This window comes from Lithobates pipiens, unplaced genomic scaffold (assembly GCF_037356315.1).
Source record: "Lithobates pipiens isolate NorthernLeopardFrog02 unplaced genomic scaffold, aLitPip1_a1.2 Scaffold_66, whole genome shotgun sequence".
NCBI classification, from domain to species: Eukaryota; Metazoa; Chordata; class Amphibia; order Anura; family Ranidae; genus Lithobates; species Lithobates pipiens.
The window spans coordinates 109,198-128,097 of record NW_027507888.1 but is presented as its reverse complement, the minus strand read 5'-3'; the positions used below and the strand labels follow the sequence as shown (position 1 = coordinate 128,097).

General features: G+C 45.6%; 1 long non-coding RNA gene across 1 annotated transcript in view; it reads right to left on the bottom strand.

The window, feature by feature from the left end:
* Nucleotides 1–18,410, bottom strand: part of LOC143958941 (uncharacterized) — a 30,322-nt gene extending 11,912 nt beyond the window's left edge. The window contains exon 1 of the long non-coding RNA XR_013270149.1: nucleotides 17,752–18,410. This is a non-coding gene — a long non-coding RNA (uncharacterized LOC143958941). The remainder of the gene's footprint in view (nucleotides 1–17,751) is intronic.
* Between the last annotated feature and the right edge of the window lie 490 nt (nucleotides 18,411–18,900).

Genomic DNA, 18,900 nt, shown 5'->3' with positions numbered 1-18,900 from the left:
TAACCCCTTATAGTAGCGATTATCAGCTGTTTTTGTATTATAAAAAGGCTATTCTTTTAAATCTCTAACTGCTTGCTACCCAACCACTGTCAAATGACAGCGGTGCAGCTCTTGTTCTATACAGCATCATAGGACGGCGGCCCAGAACAGCCACTCTCGCACAGCCACGTTATGTTGCTAGGTCACGGCGCAACTCCGATCTGTGTAAAGAGCTGTGGCTCTTTAACCATGTGATTGGCTGCGTCCAATCACAGCCTTAATCTAAGCCATGTAAACACGAACACAGAGTAAAAAAACCTTTCCAAAATTTTTGGGGTTTTTATTGTACATAATAAACCCGGTTGTGAAGACCACCAAAAGAAAGTTCTATTTGTGTGAAGAAAAGTTTGTTTGGGTACAGTGTAGCATGGCCGCGCAATTGTCAAAGTGCGACAGCACTGAAAGCTGAAAAAAAAAATTGGCTTTCTGTACTCACAGTAAAATGCTTTTCTCTGAAGTTCATTGACAACTTTAATTCTTGACCTTTGGGTTATCAAACCACTTCAGGAGAGGACTTAGAACATGTAACATGTGTAAAAACAGCAAGACTGCTCAGCACCGCCCAGGGGGCGGTCCCTGTGGCTACAACTGCCTCACCCTGCTTCCTGCGGCTCAGTACGTCAAAAAGCAGTACAAATAGGAGGGGTCGGTGCTGTGTCTGTCTGAACTTCAGAGAAAAAGGTTTTTACGGTGAGTACAAAAATCCCATTTTCTCTTTCGTTGATTGACGGACACAGCTCCTTTAATTCTTGACCTTAGGGATGTCCCCAAGCAAAAAACAAGGGGTGGAAACAGCAAAACATAACTTCACCCACAACAAAGGGAACACCTCAACAGAGGAGTCACCATCTTAAACAGCTACCATCAAAACCAGTAGCAAACTTATGCATCAAAAGATGCATAACAAACTAGTAACTTAAAGTGTAATTGCAACCTTACACAGCCGCCTGCAAAACCTTGGACAAAGCAAGCTTTTGAGATCCACGTCTACTTTGTAGAATTTAGTGAAAGTGTGAACGGACGCCTTACACACCTGGGAGACAGACGCTTGATGATGTCAGAAAGCCCAGGAGGTCCCAATTGCTCTGGTGGAATGAGCCGTGACAGGAAAAGGGGGACCTGCCCCTTTAAGGCATAGGCATGAACCCCAATCCGTTTGATCCACCGAGAAATGGTTGACGAGACCGCCAGAGCTTTTTTTTGGACCAGCCCCTGAGACAACCAGTCTGACTTCTGGAAGGGAGCTAAAGCAGACAGATACGCTCGTAGAGCCCAGACCACATCCAGGGAATGTAAGGCAACCTGTTTTGGGTGTGTCAGCTTAGGACTTAAGGAAGGCAACGCAAGGACCTCATTTAGATGGAATGCCGAAACCACCTTTGGAAGGAAAGAGGGCTGCGGACGACCAGGTAGGGAGACTTGCATGACAATGCCACCAATTCAGAAACCCTCCTGGCAGAGCTAATAGCTACTAGAAAAACTTCTGAGTGTTAACAAGGGAATCTCCCCAATGTTCTCAAATGCCGGTTTCTGATAGCACCAGATTCAGATCCCACGGAGGTAGCAGTGGTCAAACCGCAGGGACTATGTGTTGAACCCCTTGCACAAAGATACTCACCAATGAGTGAGTCACCAAGGGATGTTGGAAAAGGGCAGCCAAGGCAGATATCTGTCCCTCGATGTTGCTTAAGGCAAGTTTCTGATCCACTCCTTGCTGCAAGGATACTGGAAACTGAATAAGTGCGGACGTCACACCATCTCTTCACACGTGGAACCTTCCATGTACGATGGTAAATCTTCAGGGAAGACGACTTCTGTGGAAATGACTGAGTCTGACAGACCTCGGTCCTTTAGCACCTGGCTTTCAACAGCCATGCCGTTAAAACCAGCGATGGTAAAGCAGGATGAAGGATCGGACCTTGCGCTAGAAGGTCCTCTCACAGCGGTAGCCACCAAGGAACATACGCCACCAGTTGTACTAGGTCGGCGTACCAAGGACGCAGAGGCCAATCTGGGACAATCAGAATTGCTGGAATCCCCTCGGCCTCCACTCTGCGCAGCAGACGTGGAAGAAGCTTGAGTGCTTGACGCGTCCACCCAGGGGTCTCTTGTGCTGGACACAAACCTCTGCACCTTCTGATTGAGCCGAGAAGTCCACATCTGGTCCCCCCCCCCCCCCCTTAGGCAATGGAGCCTGAATACCTCCAAATGCAACGACCATTCACCTGGGTCCAGCATCTGATGACTTAGGTAGTCCGCCTGCCAGTTTTCTACACCCGGGATATATATGGCCGGCACATGTCACTCTGCCCACTGGAGGATGTGAGAAACCTCACATGCTGCAGCTGAGCTCCTTGTTCCTCCTTGGTTGACGTACGCCACTGCGTGCATTGTTTGACTGGATCCTGCCCTTGTAGCCTCATTGACCATATGGAGAGGCAAAGTCTGATTGCCCGAAGCTCTAGCACATTGATTGGCAGATGGAATTCTTCCCGCGACCAAAGGACCTGGGCCGACTGTACACCCAGCACTCCCCCCCCCCCCCAACCGGTCAGGCTGGCATCCGTTGTGATCACTGTCCAATTGAGAGGAAGGAACAATCTGGCCAGAGATCTCAGCCACCAGAGAAGGGAATCCCTGACTAACTGGTTCACCCCAATTTGACAATCCAGGGATCATTTGTTCCATTTTGACAAAATCTCCTTCTGCAAGACTCGTGTGAAATTGAGCATACGGTCCCACCTCGAATGTGGCTACCTTGAGGTCCAGAAAGCGCATGCAGAAGCGCAGCAACGACCATATGCAGTTTATCAACTTCACTGCAGTTTGAACAGTCTGCAGCTTGTCTGAAGGGATAAAAACCGCTTGCTTCTGGAGGACTCCAACAGCAAGCCCAGGCACTCCAGGTGTTGAGTCAGCACCAACGCCAACATCTTTAGGTTCAGCACCCAACTAAACTCCCGGAGAGTCTGCATGGTGATCACTACACCCTCCCTTAAGTCTGAGGCGGAAGCTGCTCTCAGGAGGTTGTCTAGGTAACCCACGATTGTGACTCCACGTTGCCTTAACAGCAGCAGAATTGGGCCTAACACTTTGAAAGAACTTTGGGTGCTGACGCAAGGCCAAAAAAGGAGAGCCACAAACTGATAGTGCTCTTCCAAATGCAAATCGCAGAAATCTGATGCCTGAAGCATATGAGTACAGGTAAGCACGTATCCTGGATATCCAGGGATGCCAGGAAGTCCCCCTGATGGAGTGCTTATACCATCCTGAACCTTTGCAATTTCACAAAGCTGTTGAGGGCCTTGAGGTCCAGGATTGGACATACCCCTTTCTTTTTGAGGACTACAAACAGATTTGAGTAGAATTCCTGAAACCTTTCCAGAGTCGGTACAGGTACTATCACACCGCGCAGTAGCAGGTCCTGTACGGCCCCCGAACAGGGCTTCCGGTGAGCTGGAAGTAGAGGTACATTGGAGGGCAAAAATCTGTTTGGTGGACAAGAAAGAAACGCCATCTTGTATCCCGATGAAACCAGCTCACAAACCCACTGGTCGGACAGTAGAGAGGTCCATTGGGCTGCAAATTCCTGAAGGCGATTCCCCACCCGAGAGTTGGGCAGGAGCAAACCTTCATGCGGTAACATGTTTGTTCACAGACTTGTTTGGCTTGCAAAACCAGGAATACTTTGTCATTCAGCAGGCCCCTTGTCTGAGTGGGAGCACTTACCTGCCGACCTAGGCGGGCGAAAAAGCAGTTCGAGCGGAAAGAGAGGGCCCTTGCCTATGGCATGGCTCCTTATCCTTCCTGGACTGTGGGAGCAACGTGCTCTTCCCACCGGTAACATTTTTAATAGGTCATCCAGCGAAGCTCCAAAAAGCCTCTCACCTTGGAAGGGCAAATCCGCCAGAGCTTTTTTAGATGCCTGGTCCACAGACCAGCATTTCAGCTAAAACAGGCGCCATAGCACCACTGTCGATACCGATTCTCTAGAGAGCAGGGGGACCGTATCCAGGGCCACATCACAGGCATACTTAAAGCGGGGTTACACCCTACAGTGGAACTTCTGCTCATTGGAACCCCCTGGACAAAGGTACTCATTAAGGAGTGCTATGACAGGGGTTGTTGGGGAAAAAAAAAGACAGCCAATGCTGAAATTTGTCCTTTGATGGTGCTTAATGCCAATCTCTGGTCAACTCCTTGCTGGAGAAATACAGTGCCTTGCGAAAGTATTCGGTCCCCTTGAACTTTTCAACCTTTTGGCACATTTCAGGTTTCAAACATAAAGATATAACATTTAAATTTTTTGCGAAGAATCACCAACAAGTGGGACACAATTGTGAAGTGGAACGAAATCTATTGGATATTTTAAACTTTAACTAATAAAAAACTGAAAAGTGGGGCGTGCAAAATTATTCGGCCCCCTTGCGTTAACACTTTGTAGAGCCACCTTTTGCTGCGATTACAGCTGCAAGTCGCTTGGGGTATGTCTATCAGTTTTGCACATCGAGAGACTGAAATTCTTGCCCATTCTTCCTTGCAAAACAGCTCAAGTTCAGTGAGGTTGGATGGAGAGCGTTTGTGAACAGCAGTTTTCAGCTCTTTCCACAGATTCTCGATTGGATTCAGGTCTGGACTTTGACTTGGCCATTCTAACACCTGGATACATTTGTGAACCATTCCTTTGTAGATTTTGCTGTATGTTTGGGATCATTGTCTTGTTGAAAGATAAATCTCCGTCCCAGTTTCAGGTCTTTTGCACACTCCAACAGGTTTTCATCCAGAATGGGTGTGGACCACCGCAGGCACAGTAGCGTGAACACCTACGGATGCCACGCCCATTCTCCTGGGTCCAGCATCTGGCGACTTAGTCCACCTGCCAGTTCCACTCCCGGGATGTAAATGGCCGATAAATGTCGCTCTGCCCACCGAAGTATGGGAGCGACCTTCCGTGCAGCGGCCGAGCTTCTTGTTCCTCCTGGGTGATTGACGTGTGCCACAGCCGTGGTGTTGTCTAACTGGATCCTGATCAGACGCCCTTGCAGTCTTATCGACCATGTGGAGAGGTATAGCTTGATCGCTCTCCGTTCGAGCAGATTGCCCAGCAACTTGGATTCCTCCACCAACCAGAGACAATGGGTCAACTGAACTCCCATTACTCCACCCCAGCCTGATAGGCTGGCGTCCGTTGTGATCAGTGTCCATTTCAGAGGTAGGAGCAACTTCGATGGAAGTGCCAGGGACCTCAGCCACCAGAGCAGGGAATCCTTGACTAATTGGCTCAACTGAATCTGCCGATCCAGGGACAACGGAAATATGTCCCATTTTGACAAAATCTCCTTCTGCAGGACTCTGGTGTGAAACTGGGCATACGGTACTGCCTCAAAAAGGAGGCCACCATGAGCCCCAGGACTTGCATGCAGAAACATAGCGACGACTACCTGCGGTTCATTAGCAGTTTTACTAACATGAGTCTGCAGCTTGTCTGAAGGGAGAAACACTCGCTTCCGTGGAGTCCAGCAGTAAACATAGGTACTCCAAACGCTGAGTTGGTACAATCACAGACGTTTTTTTACTTTCAACAGCCACCAAAATTCCTGCAGGGTCTGCATGGTGATCGCCACATCCTAACTCTGAAGCGGAAGATGCTCTCAGGAGGAGATCGTCTAGGTATCCCACGATCGCGATCCCACGGCAACACCAAAACAGGAGACAATTCCTTGGCAAAGACTCGGGGGCTGATGCCAAACCAAAGGGGAGCACCACAAACTGGTAGTGGGCTTCCTTGACTGCAAGTCGCAGAAACTTCTGATGCCGGAGGCATATGGGTATGTGCAGGTACTTCCTTCTTGGGGACTTCAAACAGGTTTGAGTAGAACCCCTGGAAACATTCCAATTACGGAACAGGTACTATCACCCCACGACTCAGCAGGTCCCTTGCGGCCAAGAGAGGAACTATCTTGTAGCAGGAGGAAATCAGATCGAAGACCCATTGGTCAGACAGCCAAGAGGTCCACCGGGCTGCAAACTCCCAAAGGCGAACCCCCACCGTGTCACGGGTGGTGGCAAACCTTCATGCGGTAGCACTTTTGCTCACAGGCTTTCGGTTTCAGGGACTCTTGGGTCCTTCAGAAGTCGTCCTGTCGTGCTGGGGACACTTGGACGAAGCCCCAGGCAGACGAAAAAGCAGTTTGTGAGCGGATAAAGAGGGCCCTTGTCTACAGCATGGCTACTTAGCCTTCCTGGCCTGTGGGAGTAGACTACTCTTACCACCTGTGGTATTTTTAATAATGTCATCCAAAGAGCTGATCGCCAAGGAAGGGAAGATCCGTCAGGGCTTTTTTGGATGCCTGGTCTGTAGACCAGCATCTTAACCAAATCAGGGACCTCAGCACCACTGCTGACACTGAAGCCCTGGATAACAGAGGCAGGGTATCCAGGGCTGCGTCACAAACGTACTTAAGGTCTTGCACTAGTTGTCTTCTAGTTCCACGCAGACAGGAGAAGCCCGTTCTCCCAATTCGCAGTGCAACAGTTTTGCCCAATCAGTTAGTGTCTGAGACAAGTGCAGATGGCAGTTCTGGTTGCATGGTTGACCCCACAACCGTAAAGAAACAAGCCATTGCCTCTGCCTTCCTGTCTGTGGGGTCCTTAAATGCAGGAGTCCCCTCTCCCGGGATCGTGGTGAATTTGTTTAACCTGGATACTGGGGGGTCCACGACCGGAGGTAACGCACTGCAATGTATTTGGGGACCGAAAAGGTCTGTTGTGGTCGACCCCATTCCTTGTAAATGAACTTGTCAAAATAAGTCAGATACGGGAACACCTTAGGTTAACAGGCTGGCTTACGGGACCCAAAAGGGACCGCTACATCAGCAGAGGGATCTGCTGGCTCCTGAATCTTCAGGGTATCACGCACAGCTGTGATAAGTGCTTCAACAAGCTCTTTGTCGCGCATGGACCGGACTCAGTGTCATCTGAAAACGACAGAACAGGGGTCACCAGCCTCAGCAGGGCCCGAGTCTTTGTCAGAGCTCTCCCCGGAGGAAGGTGGGGGGCAGGAAACCGACAAAGCATCCATCTGCAGGCGAACCGGTTGCAATTGCCTGGATTTTGGGGGAAGAAACACCAGTTTCTGAAGCAATGCTGACCCTACCCCTGTCTGCCACCCAATGGGGACTTAGGACAGTGATGGTCCCACCCTCCTAACTGCTGCTGGCTGAGAGGCTCTTTCCCGCAGGACTCACCACCCTGACTGGCTCTGCGCTGTCCAGCTAGTAGTGCCCGTGTCCCTTGTCAGCCCCCAGGTGCATAGGAGATCACACTGCGCTGTCTAGAGTTGCTGCCTATGGAGCTGAACTGATCCACAACGTGTTCTGGCGCCAAGAAAAATGGCCACCGAGCATACAAAGTATAAACCACACAAAACAGGGAAAATGGCCGCCAAGCTCCAGGAAAGCATGCTGCTCCTTGCCCTCACCCAAGATAGCCGAACACTGTATACAGTGGACAGTGGAAGAGAAATGGTGGCGAACAGCACTGCAGCGATCGACAGGCACAGCCACCAGACACCCCCCCAGGGAGAGAATCACATCAGGGCACAGCCAGCACAGACCCCCCCCCCCCCCAGAAAGCCTCTGCATCTGACACACGGCTCAGCAGACTCACGTAGCATCCCCACGGGGAGGGGGGGGGGGAGATGGGGACAGGGAGAGAAGAGGTGGTGAGGGACCCCCAAATAGACCTCCCAGGGAATTCCCAGCTGCTGAGCCCCACCGAGGCAGGTAGAGCTGTACTTACCAGTCCTGCAGAGCTGGGAGACATTCCATCACAAACCCACTCGCCGATCAGTACAGGGTGGCTGTTGGCCCGGCCCACTGACGCAGATATCAGTACCCCGGTCATGTGTGTGCTCCAGAGCATTAACCACCTGGAGCTGAGGTACGTCGTGGCTGGCCCAGTGCGTAGCTCTGGTCTGCACGCGCTTGCTGACCAGGCTGGACTACAAGGATAAGGGTATCCAGCCTGTCACCCAGCCGGCTGTTGATAGCAGATGCTGTGATCTGCTGTCTTGCGCAAAAAGCAAAGCTTCTGCAGAAAAATAAAAAATGGACCGATGGGCCTGCAGGGTTCCTAGGTCCTTCTCCACTAGGCAAAATAAAACTGAAGCTGCATGGCAGGCTGAGGGGTTGTTACCTAAGGGACCGCCCCTTGGGTGGAACTAGAAGTTCTGAGTTCTCATTACATGTTATGCCTAGTCCTCTCCTAAAGGTGGCCTAACAACCCAATGGCTAAAGAGAGGAGCTGTGTCAGAAGGTGAATAAAATATAAGGCCTACCCTCCAAATAAGCCCTACCCTGAAAATAAGACCTACAAGGAATTTAACTAGGGCTTATTTGGGGGGTAGGGCTTATATTGCAGCCATCACAGACAATCACACTAGGTTTTATTTTCAGGGAAACAGGGCAATATAGAAATACACACACACACAAAAGTGAGTACACCCCTCATTTTTTTTAAATCCAAGTGAAAATGTTCAAATTGGACCAATTGTTTCCATCACTGTCTTAACCCTCTTGGGCATGGAGTTCACCAGAGCTTCACAGGTTGCCACTTAAGTCCTCTTTCCTCAGCTTTTTTAGTAAGGCAGTGGTCATCTTGGAGGTGCGTTTGGGGTTGTTATGTTAGAATTCTGCCCTGCAGCCCAGTCTTCAAAAGGAGCGGATCATACTCTGCTTCGGTATGCCACAGTACATGTTGGCATTCATGGTTCCCTCAATTAACTGCAGCGCCCCCGTGCCGGCAGCACTCATGCAGCCACAGACCACGACACTCCCACCACCATGCTTGACTGTAGGCAAGACACTGGTCTGTACTCATCACCTGGTTGCTGCCACACGCTTGACAGCATCTGAACCAAATAAGTTTATATTTGTCTAAGACCACAGGACATGGTCAGACCATGTCCTTATTCCGCTTGTCTACAAACTGTTTGCGGGCTTTGCGCTTCTTTTAAATGGGCTTCCTTCTGGGATGACAGCCATGCAGACCAATTTGAGGTGTGGCTTATGGTGTGAGCACTGAATGGCTGACCCCCACCCATTCAACAAAGCTGGCAGCACTCATACATTTCCCATAGACAACCTCTGGATATGGCGCTGAGCACACTCAACTTGTTTGGTCGACCATGGTGAGGCCCATTTTAAGCGGAACCTGTCTTGTTAAAATGCAGTTAGTCTTGGCCACCATGCTGCAGCTCAGTTTCAGGGTCTCTGCATTCTATCCTAGGCTATCCTTATGTAGAGCAACAATTCTTTTTTTCAGGTCCTCAGTTCTTTGCCATGAGGTGCCTTGCTGAATTTCCAGTGACTAGTATGAAAGTGAGCGATAACCCCAAATTTAACACAACTGCTTCTCATTCACACCTGAGACCTTGCAGCACTAATGAGTCACATGACAGCAGAGGGGGAAAGTGACTAATTGGGCCCAAATCGGACACAGTTTCACTTAGGGGTTTTACTCACTTTTGTTGTCAATTTCAACATGAATGGCTGTTGCGTTATTTTGAGGGGGACAGCGAATTTGCACTGTTATACACTCACTACTATACATTGTAGCAAAGTGTAATTTCTTCAGTGTTGTCACATAAAAGCTAACAAAACATTTAAAAAACTGAGGGGTATACTCACTTTTGTGAGATCCATCTCAGGGATGTTGGCACACTAGCCGCTACTTTATTTCTAAGTGCCATCATTTAAAATTCTTCCGATTAACCCCAATAAAGTTCAGTTCTATAAAGTCTTTCCTGACATTTTCTTAGTCGCATACTTCAGCAAAAGCATGATCCACAGAGAGTTTCCAAAGCATCAGAGGGATCCCATTGTTAAAGAGGTATCCGTCAGAAGGGTACAAAAGAATTTAAGGCATTATATATACCATGGAACACAGTGAATAGAGTCATCAAGTGGAGAAAATATGGCACCACAGTGACATTACCAATAACTGGATGTCCCTCCAATAATTTATGAAAAGACGAAAAGACTGGAGAGACTGCCAAGAAGCCTACAGCAACATTAAAAAGGTAGGAATATCTGGAATGTACTGGCTGTGTGGTACATGTGACAACATTCTCCCGTATTCTTCATTTGTCTGGGCTATGGGGTAGAGTGGCAAGACGGAAGCTTTTTTTTTTTTTTGAGAAAAACATCCAAGCCTGGCTAAATTTTCCAAAAACAGGCTTGGCACAAAAACACCACATCATCAAAAGAACACCATATCCACAGTGAAGCATGGTGGTGGCAGCATCATGCTTTGGGGCAGTTTTTCTTCAGATGTAACAGGTTTGTTATTCACCTGTAAATGCATACATTTACTACTTTAACTACTAGTGGAAATTGGCGCTGTACATCTCATACCACTATATGTACCAACCCCCTTTTTTCTTTTGCCCCCTCCCCACCTTTTTTTCCCCCCTTTAGGAATCCTCTAATTGGCAGTTGAAAGAATGGACTTTGTAGGAGTGTTAAATGCTTCTATCCAATTTAAGATCGCATTGTGACTCGACACGTACGAGTCCAAATCCTAATGCATCTACAACTTCACGCACTAATACACATCTAGGATTTGGAGCGGCACAAGCACTAAACCTACTACAGAACCCATCTGGGTCAGGTTCCACTTCCTTTTCTTCTGCCAGTCACAACAGATTTAGCTTTCACATGTTCTTTAGCTAGCACCACACTTGATGCCCAATGCTCCTACACCTTCCCTGACTTCTACGTCATAAAGTACACTTGATCCACATTTGACAGTATTAAGGACACAACCCTAACATTTTCTCCTGCCCTTCACATAGGACTTGATGTCGTCAACTTTACCCCCTTATGTTAAACCTAAGTAGGCATTTGGATTTATGCCACAGATTTGACTAGGGCTGCAACCAACAATTTTCATAATCGATTAGTTGGCCGATTATTGTTTAGATTAATCGGTTAATAGCCTTTTAAACAAAAAAAAAAGTGGGTCAAATTGATGGTCATTTTCAATCACAGTGACGGGAAAATTTGGAAATTGAAAATTCCTTTGACTAAGAAGTTTTCTGACAGTATGTAGTTTTCATTCAGAAATAGTTCATTTTAAAAACAGAATGTTAAAAACAAGTGAAAATTTCAAACAAAATTCTTTCAGCGAATGTACAAAGATTTTTCGTCTGAATATTCTCATCTGAAAATTGATCCGTGTGGCCAGCATAAGGCTCGGTACACCTATACAGTTTGCTTTTGATCTGCTTCTGCAGTGCGTTTTGATTTTTGCGCACGTGAATTTACTGCAATATGCATTTTTTTGGCCAAATTAAAAAACACAAATTGCTGAAAAAATGCATTACATGCTTTTCTGCAGCTTCTCTATTGAAGTGTAGTGAACAAATAAAGCACCATTTTGCGTTTAAAAGTCCCTGACCCTTTCAGATGTGAACGTGTCCTATAGGAAACCATGTAAATGAACTGTAGTGCATTTCTGCAAAAAGCACCATAAAACGCATAGATATGAACCAGGTCTAAGACATTTAGTAACATAATGGGGTTAACAAAATTAAAATGAGCCCTTTATAGTAGAAAAAAAAAAGCAGATAATCACTACTGTAAGGGGTTCATTTTTTTACTGTAGAACTGTGAAAGTAATATTTACAGTAGCTCTGTACGATAAAGGGCTCATTCTAGGTTTTTTTAACCCCATTATGTTACTGGCCGATCAATTATGAAAATAGTAATCGATTTCATAATCGATTAGTTGACGATTGAGCGATTAGTTGTTTCAGCCCTAGATTTGACACTACGGGGGTCTCGTTCATTGTCCTGGCAGTTATCTCACAGGATCGGGGTGGGGGGACTGGAGGATACTTTAGCATGAGACTAAATGGATTGAACGCCTGAGTTTGTATAAGATTTATTACTGTTGTCTTGATTTTATTTTGGTCTAGTTTAATGTTCCTAGATTTTCCTTCTTAAGTGTACTACCTCATGGGCAACTATATAAAAAAATGTGTGTCCATCCTGATTCTTGAATGTACATCTCTTGCTGTTGCTATGCCTCCTGTCACTCTCTCCCACCCCCCTTTTTTTAACCCTGTCCCCCCCTCCTTTTTCTCTCTTCCTTTTGTTATAGGTGTACCCCACCTTTGATTATACAAATTTTTGGTGATATAAGCGTCATCCAATCCCTTACCGCGGTCATATGTGCCTGGTTTAGATTTATATTGAGTTTGTTACTGTACCCTGCAATTTGATTGCAGTTTGTAATTTACTTGCTGGTTTATTATAGGGCTGAAACGCTTAATCGATATTATCGATAATCAATAATGAAAATCGTTGTCAACGATTTTCATTATCGATTAGTTGGTCCGCACCATGCGATCCGCTGGAGCTGGCGGCCATCTTGGTACACCCAGCAGCGGTGAGCTGCGCGCTGACGTCACCCCAGCACGGCGTTCAGCCTGTGTCAGCCCAAGTGAAGGAATTCTGGAGGAGTCACGCTGGATGCCTTGCCTGCCCTCATTCAAAACTTTTTATGCAGGTACCACTACATTACCTAATCTAACCTAATTACTATCTATTAGATAGCAGTTAATTATCTAATCCTATTTATGCCTTTCCACTTGCTTGGCACAGCCACATTGTTGATTTAAATAAAAAAGGTACAACACTATCTCCCCCCCACCCCCTCCCCCCCAATAAAACGCAGCTTATGACAAGCATAAAAACAGTCAGCATATCACTGACGATTTGCGCCAATAGGCATCCCGGGACTCATCACTGCGGTCTGTTTGGAGGAACTTTGATCAGTGGTGAGCTTGGCGCAAATCAGTGATATGCTGACTGTTTATGCTTGTAAAAAGCTGCATTTTATTGGGGGGGGGGGGGGAGATAGTGTTATACCTTTTATTTAAACAATGTGGCTGTGGGGGGCGGGGATAGTGTTATTTTTTTTTAATGATCCGAAAATTGATCCGATCCGTGACTCTGATGCGAGGAACAATCCGATCGTGAGTTTTTGATCCGTTGCACCCCTAGTCTGCACCTTCCCCCCCCCCCCTGCCGGTCCATTAGAATCATGTGCATCTTCCCGTGTCCTACGCATGCACCACGTCCATGACTACGCAGCTACGCCTGCTTGCATTCTCCACCCAGCTGACGTCCCGCCAGCAACGCGCCTGCGCTGCTTTCGGGTCCCCCTCTCCCCTCTACCCAGCAGCCTTCCAGCGCTGCCATGATTGGAGGTTGTGCTCTGCACATGCGTGCATCCATCTCCCAGCTTCGGGGTGCCCTTCGCTCTATTTGGAGGAGTTGGCCGAGTCACGTGTGGCGGCTCCGGACTGAGACTCCGCCCCACACCACCCCGGCACACCGAGGAGGAGCCGCTGTCACAATGAAGGGGTGAGAAAACCCGAGACACCGGGGGGGGACACGTACGTGTGTGTGTATACACATATATATACACATATACATACACTTTCAGTTTTTTTTATCTGATTAATCGAATAATCGGACGATTAATCTATTATGAAAATAATCGTTAGTTGCAGCTCTAGTTTATTATACATTATATTATATATTTTGGAGATTACAGGCACAGCTTTTTCATCGGAGATACAAGATGGCACCCCAATGTGAATTGGACCCTGCTGACCTGGGAGACGCACGTTACAGCCACTGATATTGGGAGTCTGAAATCCGGAGACAGTGCGGCGATTTACGTGAATCTACCACCGACATACAACACCTGATTGACATCACCTGAGATAACGAGCGCAGTTGACCCACTGTCAAACGACAGATGTGTCGATTTTCTCTGGTAAGAGTATTTCTCTCTGAAATCACTCCAGATAAGTCGCTGTTCCCAGTCCAACTGAATTGTGTGGCTGTCTGATCTTTTTACTGGGAATACCAACACTGACACTTTTCCATTATCCATGTGGACTGTTTTGTTGGGACTTATATTACAGCCACTGATATCCACCAAGATTTGTGTGTGTATATGTATGTGTGTGTGTGTATATATATATATATATAGCTATATAGCAAGAGATGTACATTCAAGAATCAGGATGGACACACATTTTTTATATAGTTGCCCATGAGGTAGTACACTTAAGAAGGAAAATCTAGGAACATTAAACTAGACCAAAATAAAATCAAGACAACAGTAATAAATCTTATACAAACTCAGGCGTTCAATCCATTTAGTCTCATGCTAAAGTATCCTCCAGTCCCCCCACCCCGATCCTGTGAGATAACTGCCAGGACAATGAACGAGACCCCCGTAGTGTCAAATCTAGGGCTGAAACAACTAATCGCTTAATCGTCAACTAATCGATTATGAAATCGATTACTATTTTCATAATTGATCGGCCAGTAACATAATGGGGTTAAAAAAAAACTAAAATGAGCCCTTTATCGTACAGAGCTACTGTAAATATTACTTTCACAGTTCTACAGTAAAAAAATGAACCCCTTACAGTAGTGATTATCTGTATATATATATATATATATATATATATACACATATATATACACACACACACACATACACACACACATACACACACACATACACACACACATACACACACACATACACACACACACACACACACACACATATACATTATATATACACACGCATACATATACACACACGCATACATATACACACACGCATACACATATTAGCGAATATTTGCATTGTGTTTTTACGCATTTTTGCACATTTTGTCACATGCATGTGTTATAGTATTAGTTTTATTATCATCACTTCTCAACATACAATTTTTGGAGTTATTTTTCAATTCACTCACTAGCGCTACACCACCTTTTCCCCATTTTCACTGAACTTTGTTTGTTTGGGTGTTAGCTGTTGATCCCCACTTTGGCTACAGCGCAGTATCTTCCCCTAATTTCTAGTTTATTATACGTTTTATACATTAGAATATACTACATCTAACTTATTTTATGTCTTTTTGTTCCAGAAGCCTGGCAGTGGATTTCCTCTTGGTATTGTGCTTCGGATCCCTGTGACATACTGGTATGATGGTTGTGTGTGCGGCCAGAAAGCCGCAATACAGTATTTATATAATCTGATTGTGGGGTGCATTGTGGTCGGAGCCTTTGTGGTTCCCTTCTTTCCTCCCCCTAATTGTTCTAGTCATCTTACAGGCCAACCATCCTCTGCCCCACTATCTCCCCTTTTACCATCCCCGTGTTTGATGGGTCACATCTGCTCTAAGTGGCATTTTTCCATCAGTGGTAGTTCTGGCTGTTGGCCACTAGGGGGTGTGGGTGTGCACCTTGGTGATGGCCAAGTCAGCCACACACCTGTCTGGGGTGTGTATATAGAGCAGCCCTGTCTAGCTCTACAAGAGGGAATCCTTCACAGGCAGTCAGTTGTCTTGGTGCTCTCTGTTGCTTTCAGCTGCTTACAAATTTTCTGCAGATCAAGGTGTGTATTCCCTTCATCTACTATGAGGACTATCTTAGCTACTTTGTTGATTCTTGGACTTGTTCTTACCAATTCCTAGATTGCTACAATATCAGTTTACCTTTCAGATCCAGTCATTGGATACATGTTTTAGGCCCCTTTCACACATGCGGACAGTATGTCCATATTTCATCCATCCGTTTGCGGATAAAATACGGACATACATGCATTCCTATGGGATAGCGGGTGTCTGTAGTTGAACATCCGCAGACACCCGATATCGTCCGCCTCAGCCATTGTCCGATTCTGCAGACGGAAGAAAATACTATTTTTCTATCCGTCTGCAGAGCGGATCGGATGAACATGGACAGATGGTCCGTGTTCATCCGATCCCCCATAGAGGAGAACTGTGAGCCGACAGGGCGGTACCTGCACAGTGTGCGAGGAGCGCCCTGTTATCTGCCAGCTCAGCGGGGACAAACGGAGCAATCCCCGCTGAGCAAGCCGATCATCAAGCGGTGGATCATTACTGATCTGTCCCATGTGAAAGGGGCCTTATTGTTTTTAGATAGAAAACTGTTAGGGCCAACTACCAGGAGCCCAGCACACAGTCTGTCTCCTTGCTTTAACTAAGATACCAGATGGCTTTGATTTGTTCACCTTAGTTTATTTAACAGGTGAGAGTAGCTAAGTGTCAAACGCCTCAATGTTCTTTGTATTATGAATACTAGGTACTATATATAGATATTAAACCCTTGTTATCATATGTTTGTGTTTGAGGTCACTGTGGTCTGTTTATGTTGGTTACTATTACATTAATACCATCTACTATCTGGCTACCTATGAGATCGCTCCTGTATGGTCTATGTGCAGAGGTAGGGCTTTTGGCCAATACTATTTGCCATCTTCCCTCGTCTGCTTTTATGCAGGAATTGGGTTTTTTCAAATCTGCTATCTTTTCTCAAATAATGGACACTTTGATGATATGGGGATATTCACCCTTGCTTTTTTTTTTATTTTTTTTATTTTTTTTACAAATATTACTTTTTCCTGTTTAACGGGCACCCCCCCACATTGAACCTTAAATCGCCAGTTGCATGTCACTTATGGGTATCTGCTGCAGATTTACCCTTTGGGATGAATTCTGCAAAAAAATGTGGAACACTACCAATGTACTTTGTTAAATTACGCATTTTTTTGTATATGCTTATATGTCACTCCCGTCTTTTGTAGAACAGCTATTAAGCTCCCGATGAAGCATTCATATGCAAAAGATGTAGAGCAAGCGTGTTACTACATACCATACACTGTTGCAGGACTATGATGTTTGGCATTTTTTTTGCTGTTTTAGAGAGTAAAAGCAACAGTTTTGCATGTATTGACTCTGCAAAATAAAGTTTTAATGAAAATTCCCTTTTGTATCTTGTGTTTAATAAACTGTTATTTTTATAATCGGTGCCTATAAAGTCCATTTTTTTCTCCTTGTGCTTTTTGATCTAAAAATGTTATTCAACTGAGTTGTACAATTTACAGGTCACAAAGAAATAAAAAAAAAAAAAAAAAAAAAAAAGCTAAGAACAACTAATGGCGCAACACCATGACAGGCACAAATTTGGATAATTTTCTCAGGTTCCAGATGACTGAAAACATTTCTCCCATAAACACCTAGTTCAGATGTAGAAAACAGGAGCTTTGCCCCCGATCCCCTGCTCAGACACACAACACCCCGCTACCCCACCACCACATGTAGCCCTATACTCCCTATATACTTCATTCTTTACTCATCCAACATGCCCTTACATCTTTCCCCTTCTCCCAATTCATGTGCTAGGACCAGCGGCGGACTGACAACTCATGGGGCCCCCAGGCAATCAAATTATGGGGCCACACAGTATACACAAACACACCCACACACAGTATACACAGACATGTTTCTATTGGCTGAGAAGGTACTGGAGAGGTGGGGCAGCCCTGATGGGGCACCCTGGTGGCATGGGGCCCTCGGGCAGTGCCCGAGTGGCCCAATGGTCAGTCCGCCCCTGGCCCCTGTCTAATAGTTTTAGACCCAAAAAAGGAGATATACTCCTGTGCTTCCTCAGATCTACTCCAATACCACAGTGATCAGAAACCTCTAAGAATGTACACATTACTGTAACTTCACTTTTTATTTAATGGAGACTCACCAATACACAATATTTTAGAACATATCTATATAACAACAAAAAAAAAAACACATACCTGCAGCAAGTGGTAAGGCAAGGTTACTTCAAGCTCAGCCAATCTGTGTGCAGGGTCCTCTTCATCTTCTGGTATATCCAAATCCTCTTCAGGAATGGTGTCCCATTTACCTTGATGAGCTACCAGCTGATGAACTAGTTCATATTGCTCAGGCAGTGCCAAACTTACCAAAGTCTGTTTGCCATGTCTAAAACTAATGCGCCTTCGCTTACAGGTGTCTGGGTCACAACATGTTCCAACTGGCAGAAGAGGATCACCCAAAAGAGCATTAACCACCCTGCCTCGGGCACTGCAGTTATGTCCCAGAACAAAGATACAGGGCCTGCAGCGTACAGTCAGTTTCAAGTAATCTTCCTCTTGTCTCTGAAAAGTGATGCTATGCAGCTGGCCTGAAAAGAAAAAAAAAAAAACAGCAAGGATGTAATACACAAGTCCAACCAAGTAGTACTAAACATTTTTTAAGTGTTGCTGAAGTAGCTTTAGGAAAAGGCATTCTCCTAAAACCCAATAAGATCAAAAAATGGTACTAAAATGAAAAGAAATTGGACATTTATAGAAATGAAGCTTTTTTAAATCAGGAGTAATTTAGATCAAGGTGGTAAACTGGTGTAACTTTAGCCATACACAAAATATATATACGGTAAACATGTTAAAGAGACTTATTCTTTAACCACTTGCTTACTGGGCACTTAAACACCCTTCCTGCCCAGACCAATTTTCAGCTTTCGGTGCTCTCACACTTTGAATGACAATTACTCAGTCATGCAACACTGTACCCAAATGAATTTTGTGTCCTTTTTTTCCCACAAATAGAGCTTTCTTTTGGTGGTATTTGATCACCTCTGGGGTTTTTATTTTTTGCGCTATAAATGAAAAAAGACCGAAAATTTTGAAAAAAAACGCATATTTCTTTGTTTCTGTGACAGAATTATGCAAATTATTAATTTTTCTTCATAAATTTTGGCCACAATTTATACTGCTACATGTCTTTGGTAAAAATAACCCAAATTAGTGGATATTATTTGGTCTTTGTGAAAGTTAGAGAGTCTACAAGCTGTGGTGCGAATCGCACAAAATTGATCACATCTGATGTACTGGTGACCTATCTCGCTTCTTGTGACCCGAACAAGTCAGGAAAGTACAAATACC